General features: G+C 40.1%; 1 non-coding gene across 1 annotated transcript; it reads left to right on the forward strand.

Moving 5' to 3' along the window:
• The first annotated feature begins 2,981 nt into the window (after window positions 1–2,981).
• Window positions 2,982–3,085, forward strand: LOC115833784. Its single transcript, XR_004029076.1, has one exon. It is a non-coding gene; the product is annotated as a U6 spliceosomal RNA (small nuclear RNA).
• The last annotated feature ends 7,051 nt before the right edge of the window (window positions 3,086–10,136 follow it).

A 10,136-nucleotide genomic window follows, 5' to 3' on the forward strand; every position in this document is an offset into this window, starting at 1 on the left:
AAGAATTTTCTAATAAAATATCTTGTCTAACTGGGTTATTGTCAAGAGGCAATAACAGGGTTACCTTTGCAGGAGTTGCAGGCGTAACTGTGGGGATCAGGGTAGGACAAAATCCATCCTATTTTTAATGTTGTACATTCTATGTTTTGGTCCAAAGTGAACAGATATTTGATAATGTCGTTTAAAACAGCTATCACAGAGTATTTCACAAACTCTTTGTAGAGATTCATATTTTTGGTCAAAAGTATAAGTTTGATCAGGACTAGGGGCAAGCATTCTTGAAGGTCAATATATATGTTTATTCTCTGTATATGTATTCTCTTTATTCTCCTCAAATAAAATAAGAGTAATAGCATTAACTTAGATTCTAAGCAATATTCTGAAGACTGGCTAATAGCTATTGCATACTTTTCACATTAAAAACAAGAAGTGTCTTTGGTGCAGAATGTTAACTGGTGGCATATAACTTCAAGGCACCAGGTCATAACTATCCCATTTAATAAATGAGACCACTCTTGCCTTTGAACTGAGCTGAAAGCTGCACTGATATTCACAATTGTGTCCATTGTTTCCCTGTTGTAATATGTGACTCCAGAGTATGCATCTCTTTCTCACACGACAGAGACATCTCTGTCTTAGTTCTTTTTTGGCTATTGCAGTAAATGGGGATGTACTGACCATCAACCTTGTTAGGCAGCATTCATTACTCTAGACACCTGCACTAATGTTCTACTGACCTCTATTTTTATGAAAGAATAATTGATGCTATGTCAAAAGGCTATAGAATATCATCAAATTCTTTCCTTTTCTGGGCAAGGGCTGGTGGTGGGGACAATGTTTATATCTCTGATTTTCCAAATTCTAAGTCATAGCCGAAGCTCCCAAAGTTACTAAGTTTAAGATTCCATTTGAACTTGGCTTTGTACAATGCAAAACTACCCCATATTTAAAAATCACTGTCACAAAGTAATAGGTAAGTTCGAAGCAGATAATCCTCCCTTAGCACACAACTTAATAAATAAGCCATGTAACTCCCTGCATAGGCATACATAAGAAATCTATTCTATTCAGTCTTTTAATTTCCCCAGTGTTCACAGCCATGCTGGCATTTTCAAGAGATAAGCCCACACACTTTTTCCTTAGGAAGAAAAAAAGGTTTGACTAAAGCAAAATGTGTTCTATGGTAAATCATTATTTTCAAGCAGTGCCTTTTGTTTACTTGTTTTTCATATTATCGAAAGGATAAATCTTAATCCGGTGTAGAGCATGGCTGCTGATCATGCAAAACTGGAGCTGTCTTAACATGAACAGCTGTCCTCCCTCTAATGCCAGGGCTGGCCATTGAATGCCACCCAAGAGGATTTGGGGAACCCCAAGTCTCCAAAGCAGAAACAAAGGGAAAGACTTGTCCAAGATTACTTTAGTACCAAGCATTTAATTATAACATTAATTTGCACAGTACCCTCCCTTTTAGGAGTGATTTCACTGCTAAAACCAGTGGTAATGTTAAATAAAAAAAGTTTCCCACTGCCTAAGTTCAGAGGGTAACCCAGGAATGGATGTGTTTGCAACAATGAACATAGCATCTCTTTATTGGCACAGCCTCTGAAGGCCTGGTCTGGGGAGTTAAGTCTTCTTTGGAGCACTTTGGTTTTTTACTTTTTTTTTGTTTTGTTTTTCAGATGGAATTTTGCTCTTGTTGCCCAGGCTGGAGTACAGTGGCATGGTCTCAGCTCACTGCAACCTCCGCCTCCCAGGTTCAAGCGATTCTCCTGCCTCAGCCTCCCAAGTAGCTGGAATTACAGGCACCCCCCACCATGCCCGGCTAATTTTTTGTATTTTTAGTAGAGGTGGGGTTTCATCATGTTGGCCTGGCTGGTCTCAAACTCCTGACCTCAGGTGATCCACCTACCTCAGCCTCCCAAAGTACTGAGATTACAGGTGTGAGCCACCACACCTGGCCTTTTTAACTTTCTTTAAGCAAGGATATTCATACCCCTTCATTGGTTGGTATTGAATTCTTAAAACTGTCAATGACAATCAAAGTTACCTGTCAGAGCAGAAAGAAACAAAAGAAAAGAAAAACAAAATCTTATATTATGCATTATCTTTTTAAGAGTGGGCCTGTGGCAGCCAGGCGCGGTGGCTCAAGCCTGTAATCCCAGCACTTTGGGAGGCTGAGGCGGGCGGATCACAAGGTCAGGTGTTCGAGACCAGCCTGGCCAACATGGTGAAACCCCTACTCTACTAAAAATACAAAAATTAGCCGGGCGTGGTGGCTCTCACCTGTAATCCCAGCTACTCAAGAGGCTGAGGCAGGAGAATCACTTGAACCCGGGAGGCAGAGGTTGCAGTGAGCTGAGATCGTGTACTCCAGCGTGGGCAACAGAGTGAGACTCCGCCTCAAAAAAAAAAAAAAAAAAAAAAAGAGTGGGCCTGTGGCTGAGGCTGGCATGTGGGCATCAGTGGAGATGGAAGTGTTCATGTTAAAAAAAAGTTCAGCAATTTCTTTTTTTAAAGACAAGGTCTAGCTCTGTCACCCAGGCTGGAGTTTAGTGGTACAATCTTAGCTCACTGCAACCTCTGCCTCCTGGGCTCAAGTAATCATCCCACCTCAGCCTCCTGAGTAGCTGGGACTACAGGCCTGTGACACCACACCTGGCTAATTTTTGTATTTTTTTTGTAGAGACAGGGTTTTGCCATGTTTCCTGGGCTGGTCTCAAAACTCCTGGGCTCAAATGATCAGCCTACCTCAGCCTCCCAAAGTGTTGGGGTTACAAACATGAGCCATCATGCCTGGCCAGGCAATTTCTTATAAAGTTAAGCCTTAGGACTACCCTATGACTCAGCAACTCCAATCCTAGGTATTTACCTATGAGAAATGAAGCATATGTTCACCTGAAGACTTGTAGTTCTCATAGCCTCAAACTGGAAAAAACCCAAAAGTCCACTCCCAGGAGGGTGGAAAACAAACTATGGTAGTGCTGGCTTCAGCGGCACAGGTGCTAACATTGGAGCAATACAGAGATTAGCGTGGCTGCTGTGCAAGCATGACACGCAAACTCATAAAGCATTCTTTTAATTTTTAAAATAAGAAAAGAAAACACAAACTGTCGTATATCCATATAAGAAACAAATAAAATATGGATAAACACAGCATAGATGAATCTTGAAAACATTATGTCAAGCGAAAGAAGTCAGATATAAAAGAGTGCAAACTGTATGATTCCATTTACATGAAGCTTTGGAACAGGCAAACCTACTCTATGGTACTAGGATTAGAACAATGATTGCCTCTGGGTGGTGGTGGTGAGTTGACTGGAAGGGACACATGGGAACATTTAGTGCTGATGGAAATGTTTTCTGTCTTGACCAGCATTATGGTTACATGGATATACACATTTGTTAAAGTTCATCACTCAAAGCCTATGCATTTTATTGTGTGTAGTGATCTCAATGTGAAAAGAGGAAAAAACAAATTAAAAATAGTTCAGATTTTCTATTCTTTAAGTTTCCTAATTGATTAATGTGTGGTAGCAGTCAACACATTAGTGAATCATTATAGTGTGGAAAAATTTTGCTGTCAATCTAATGGCTTGTTTGTGCTCACCAGGACTGTTAATCCATCAAAAAGAACTTAGGACCCTAATAAATTAGTTGTAGCATTGGAAGAGGACACACAGATACAATTCCTCATTTTGCCAGGATTGACAGGTGCTATTTTGATAAGCAAAGGAGCCATCAGTTCAAGTAGCTGGCCATTAGACCAAAGTAGGGTTTAGGTGAGTGGCAAATTTGTTGAGAGTTGATAGGCTGGCAATTTCACAAACATTTTTTTTCTTCACTCTTCTTCGACACTACTGCTGTATTTAAAATTATGGAAGCGTTAGATGTGTCTCCAGTACACTATACGTTTTGCTTCTGAAAGCCATGTCTGAAAACTCTACTGCAGGTACTTTGGCTGGTAGGAAAGGCACAAAGCATTTGGTTTCTCCCTCAACAGATGTGGTGAGTAAGCGGTTCTCTTAGAGTCAAGAGAATTAAGGAGATCTAGGAATATAAAACCAGAATAGCGAGCAAGCTCCAGCTGTGTTTAAGTTATAGGTTTGTGAGTCTGGGAGTCTCAGAATCCTAAGACCTGGAGATATATATGAGTTCTGATCTGTGGAGATGAGCTGTAATAAATAAGAGTGCTTTCTCTTTAACACGCAATGAGAACACATGGACACAGGAAGGGGAATATCATACTTCGGGGACTGTTGTGGGGTGGGGGAGGGGGGAGGGACAGCATTAGGAGATATACCTAATGCTAAATGACGAGTTAATGGGTGCAGCACACCAGCATGGCACATGTATACATATGTAACAAACCTGCACATTGTGCACATGTACCCTAAAACTTAAAGTATAATAATAAAAAAAGTTTCAATTCCTTATTTAATATTTGGCTACATTTGTCACTGAAATAAAGTCATATATTTGGAGACTACTGGGCTCTGGAAGGTTTGCTAGGTTATGTTCTTTCCTGTTTATTTCATAAAAGCACTTGTCAGTCTGTTTGGGGGTTTCATTTGGAACCGCAGGTGTGTGTTGCAAACCAGACATAAATTAAATTACAGCACATGCAGAACTGACCCCTTACAAATGGAAAATGCATATTTTCAGCTGACCTGCTCCTCAGGTAACAAGATGTGGGAGAAAAATATTTATTGGAAACGATGTAATTGCCACCTTATTCTTTTTAAAGCTGCAAAATTCTAATCAAACAGCATTGGTGGGAGAGAATAGCAAAGAAAGAGGAACGGAATGGAAAGATTTGATCCACAAAGCAGCTCCTTGAGGAACACGTGAAAGCTCTTGGGAGGTCAGATGAACTTTCCTTGTTGTGCTTGATGGCTAGAGTGGGAGGAGAGAAGTGAAAATACAGGAGGTGAGGCTAATTGGAACACAGAGCAGCAGTCAATGGGATGGGCAGAAGCCATGAAGCCCCAGAAACACCAGCAGTGTCATACTGTCTGTAAAATGAAACCATTGTACTGATTGGTTGCACAATCAACTTGCAGTTTGAGGTTATCCAATTTTTTTTAAACAATAAAAGCTAAAAACACTTGAGCAGTAATTCAAGGGGACTCAACGAATTACAGTGAGAAAAGCCATAGATGAAAACATTTGTGTAAGTAACTCTTAAAACTTAAAAGTAATTGAAAACATGACATGTATACAATAATTTACAGTAGAGTTAAAAGCAAGGTTATGATTTTCCTGGGTGGAGCTGGTTTGCATTTGGTTGCATACTGACACTTGTTTTTATTACAAGACCTGGTAAGAAATAATGAAATACCTGTTGAGAATTTTAAATGATGAAAGCATTGTGAACAGTACAGTTTAGTGAATTGCATAGATTTCAGAATGAAGAGCTTCTTTTATGAAAGTGTAAGTTATTCAAGACTAATTCAGTTTTCAACATTATGTCAAGTAGGAGGGTGGGGAATGAGTGTGCATGTGTGTGTGGGTTGTCAAACTTTTTTTTAAGGTAAAATATTTAGTGTAGTGGAAAGGAGTTACCAAACCTTTAAAGTACAGATTGTTCTTTCTTATTAAATAATATTTCTTTTAAAAAGTGAATTTAAAACAAAGTAATTTATACACAGGAAAGTGCTCTAATCTGAAACATAGTTTGATGAATTTTTGCATACATAAATATTTATATAATTATCACTCCAGAAAGCTCTCTCCTGTCTCTCTGTAGTCAAAACCGCTTTGTATTCAAAAGTTACCTCTCTTTGATTTCTATCACCATAGATTAATTTTGCCTTTACTTGAACTTTGTAAGAATGGGATCATTCAGTTTGCACTTATGTTCCGTATGATGCTTTCAAAATTCATCCATATTTTTGCAAGTCTCAGTGATTTGTTTATTTTATTGCCGCGAATTATATTTTATTTGATTCCCAGTTTGTTTACCTATTCTTCTGTTGTTTGAAAAGTTGATTTGTTTTCAGTTTGGGGCTGTGAGGAATGGAGCTGCATAAGTATAGTGGTATAAATCTTTTGGGGACATATGTACTCCTTTCCAAGTCCCACCCTAGGGATGATGATTTAGTGGTTCTTGCACCTTTTTCCCCAGCCTCCACCACCTCACATTTCCTTCCTCCTGTGATTCTGGTTAGACTCAGGAACTTCCACCCAAGACACCAGGTGCCAAATATAGAATACCATTCAGGGAACCAAATTACAAACTAGAAAATGAAAAATCCACATAAAATGTGATTCTGCAAACTGAGAAGCTTTATTTTATTTTAATGGCCACCAATGGATAGCTGTTTGGCCAGTTGTCCTGCAGTGGAGCTCAACTTGCCCTCTTCCTTATATTGCAGAGTGCTAACACACATTCTGAAGCTTCAGTCTGCCACAATGAGGAAGGAAGACTTGCTGTGCTTCCTGCTAGGAATGGGAGTGCCCAATCAAAACACCTCAGTTGTCCTCTTTCCCATGCATAATTTCAGATGACTCTTTTGATTTTGGCAAATAGCCACTGAGGCCCCTTACTGAGCTCGCTACAGACTTGGGAACCCTTTGTACCTCTTAAAGCTGCTAACAGCCTTTTGTCATATTTGTTTTCTCAAGAAGTCGCCTCTCAAGATATGAGTTCTCAAGGCCCTCATTTCCCCTGTTATGCAGGCAAAACTACAGCCCTCATCTCTGGGGCCCTTCTGCGGCATTTTCCAATGCTATGGCCAGGCCTGAGCTAGCTATGCTCAATGAAGTTCGCTGCTACTCCCATGTCAAGGATCGTTCCAAAATCAAGCTGAGGAACCATTTCACTTAGGAGACAACCTTCCATTTTATCTCTTCGAGGAATGACATTGCAGTTTTGAATGTGATATCTGGACACAGATACTTTCTAGTTTCCCTTACTTTTGATAAAATCCAGCTCTTTAAAGAGCTGCTTTTTTGTTTTTCCTCACTCAGAGAACCTCTTTGTGGACCTGTACGCAGAGTCTCGCGTTATTGCCCAGGCTGAAGTGCAGTTGCGCAATCTCGGCTCACTGTAACCTCCGCCTCCCAAGTTCAATCGATTCTCATCTGTCAGCGTCCCAGTAGCTGGGACTACAGGCGCATGCCACCACGCTGAGCTAATTTTTTGTATTTTTAGTAGAGATGGGGTTTCGCCATGTTGCCCAGGCTGGTCTCGAACTCCTGAGCTTAGGCAATCCACCCACCTCGGCCTGCCAAAGTGCTGACATTACAGGCATGAGCCATCGTACCCGGCAAGAACCTCTTTGTGGACCTGTACGTTTTTGGTTGTAGAAAATAATTCATCTGCCTCAATTCAAGTAAGGAAATAAATGGACATTTCTAGGTTCTTCTAATTTTCTTTTATCTACTCAGTATTCTGTGGGATTACAATTTATCTTTTACTATGATGAAACATTACAATTTTTCTTAAGATATTTTTCTGACCAAGTATAATTTTCAGATAAACTGACGCATTCCATTTCTTCCTGTTCAGATGGTCAAATTCAAAACTGCAGGGTTACTTCTCTTAAAGATAAAAAGGGAAGGCTCTCTCCTAAGTGAAGTGGTCCCATAATATGAAGTGGTCCTTTGGAATTAATTGAACCAGTAGCAGCAATTTGAGGCCTGACCAAAGGAAAATTGTAAAGTGGCTAGTGTCCACTGCTTTTTGATTTAGTGTAGAGTTTTCCCCCTTGAAAAGGTAACACTTCTTCACAAAAAGATCTGATGCTTATTAACAGTAAGCTGCAAATGACTGAGAACTTTGACATATAGTTATTTTGGAGCATTTTGCATTTTAACACCCATCATACCCAGAAGACAAGTAGGAGGATGTTGGTTGTCAGCCAACATGACTATTCTTAGGTCATTGGGAGCTCTATCCCATAATATGCATAGATGTTGGAGCTGTGAGGCCTTTTGTAGTATGCCTGCTTAGTTACGACTCCACAAGGATGTTCCAGGCTTTCTGGATCTCAAAACTTTGGGGCAAATATTCTATTAGTGCCCTTTGGAGGAAGAATCTATTTTCGGACTCAGTTGTTGGCTTTGAAGTTCAGTGTTCATACTTGCGGATGACTGGCGGATACAATATTTTCCAGGCGCGGAAGAAAACCCAGTCCTGAGTCTCTAATGAATGTAAGTACAGATAAATGAGAAATAAGAATCGGATTCCTGACAAACTCGGGTTTCAGTCCTCGGTTCTTAGTTGGGGAGCTGGCCATTGTAATAGATCGGAGGAAGACAAGGAAATATCTGAGCAGCAAATTCTGGGTTCATTTTGTGCTTCATTGCTCACCTAAATTCTGGATCGCCAGAAGCGAGGTGCCTCAATATCCCTCCCACACTAGGATTACATTCTGTTTGCCATTTCTACAGAATCTGTCTTTTCTCAGAGCTTTACATCCCTCATTTCACCTCAGCTAGTGCCATAAAAACAGTATTAGTATCTCTAGTTTGCAGATGTGGAATCTAAGTTCTTGTATTTTGGGGTCCAGTATGTTTCCCATCACTGTGTGTTCTTTTTCAAGTAATGGTATAAAATAGTTTGACGTTGTATAGGACGTTAAACTTTTAAAATCACTTTCATATTGATTGACTGTTGATCTCTCAGGATGAGGAAAAATGAATCTAATGTTAAATATCCAGCCCAATGTAATACAAATCATATGTCAGGATCACACTAAAGCGTGGGTCTTCCCACTGGACACCTGTCCTTACACTACAGATGGGCAGGTCTTCTCTGTGGTAATCTAGGCTCTTTGAAAGTCCTTTATGAATGTGCATACGGATCAAAGTGTCAAAAGATGAGACCTGTGTGTTGAAGAAATAAAACATGGAAAAGAGAGAAGGAGGGATTGATTGTTTCAAGAGGCGGCTGAGTATAGTGAAATAAACACTGGTCTGGGGCTAAATATTAACAACAAGAGCTATTATATATTGAATGGTTTCTATGTGCTGGGCGCAGTGCAAAGCCCTATGTGGACTTTCTCCATGAATCTTAATAATAACCCTGTGATGAAGATCCTATCACCATCTCTGTTTTACAGATGAAGAAACTGAGGCTTGGAGAAAATAAATAGGCCACCCACGTTTACACAGTTAAGTACTGGAGCCAGGATTAAAAGCATCATGCTCTATTGCTTCTCATTATTTGAATCCCATAAAGAAGTTCTTGGTCTTCATCCATGTTTACTAAGCAGAGGCTAGGCTGGCTAGAGTTTTTAACTTCTTTGCAACACTTCTATTTGAAATCATAAATCAATAAACTACTCCTCTGACTTAATTAAAAATAATAGCTAACCTCTACTGAGTGCTTACTAGGTGCAAGCCTTTGTTCCAAGCACTTCACACATTTAATCCTTAAAACAGTTATCACTCATTTAATCATCACCACAATCTTTGAGGATGTTACTATCTGTTAATATCTCTATTTAAGAAACAAGGAAATATAGCCCAGAAAGGCTCTGTACTTGGCCCAAGTTTGCAGAGCCAGCAAGTAGTAAAGTCAGTCTCAATCCAGGCAGTCTGGCCTTGGTGTCTAAACTCATAACCACTCTTCTGTACTGGCACTATCTTTATTTTATTTTCTCCTTTTCACATGGTTATGAATTTTCTGAGGTTAAATCAGGGTGAAGAGAAAGGCCTGGCATAGAAATAGAGGTGCCTGAAGGCCAAGGCAGGGAAGAGTCACTTTCCCACCTCCCTCTGGGAATATCTCACTGAGTCTGTGTATCCAGTAGGTGCATCGCCTCTTGCATTTACTGTTTATGACAAATGACCAGAGGATCTTATGGGCCTGGGTAAGGTAAGTCTTTCCTAAGAAATAGTCTGCTCATGGTATGATGGCACATTTGGTGTCTGAGCCTGCAAGTCCAGGAGAGAAATTCTGAACCATTTTAAAAATATTTTTTAAGCTAATGAATATCACCCTCTAAGGTTTTTTAGGAGATGGCCTGCTGGTTTCCCTGGACATACTCTGGGCCCACAATTGGCCATATTTTAAAAGATTCCCCACGTTCCCCATCGAATATAATGAAGTGCAAATTATGTGGTGCAGGTGTGATGCTACAAGATCTCAAGGCAGGGAGTGTCAGGTGGGTTAGTGACAGCTTCAA

Source organism: Nomascus leucogenys, unplaced genomic scaffold (assembly GCF_006542625.1).
Source record: "Nomascus leucogenys isolate Asia unplaced genomic scaffold, Asia_NLE_v1 000169F_24343_qpd_obj, whole genome shotgun sequence".
Lineage (NCBI taxonomy): Eukaryota > Metazoa > Chordata > Mammalia > Primates > Hylobatidae > Nomascus > Nomascus leucogenys.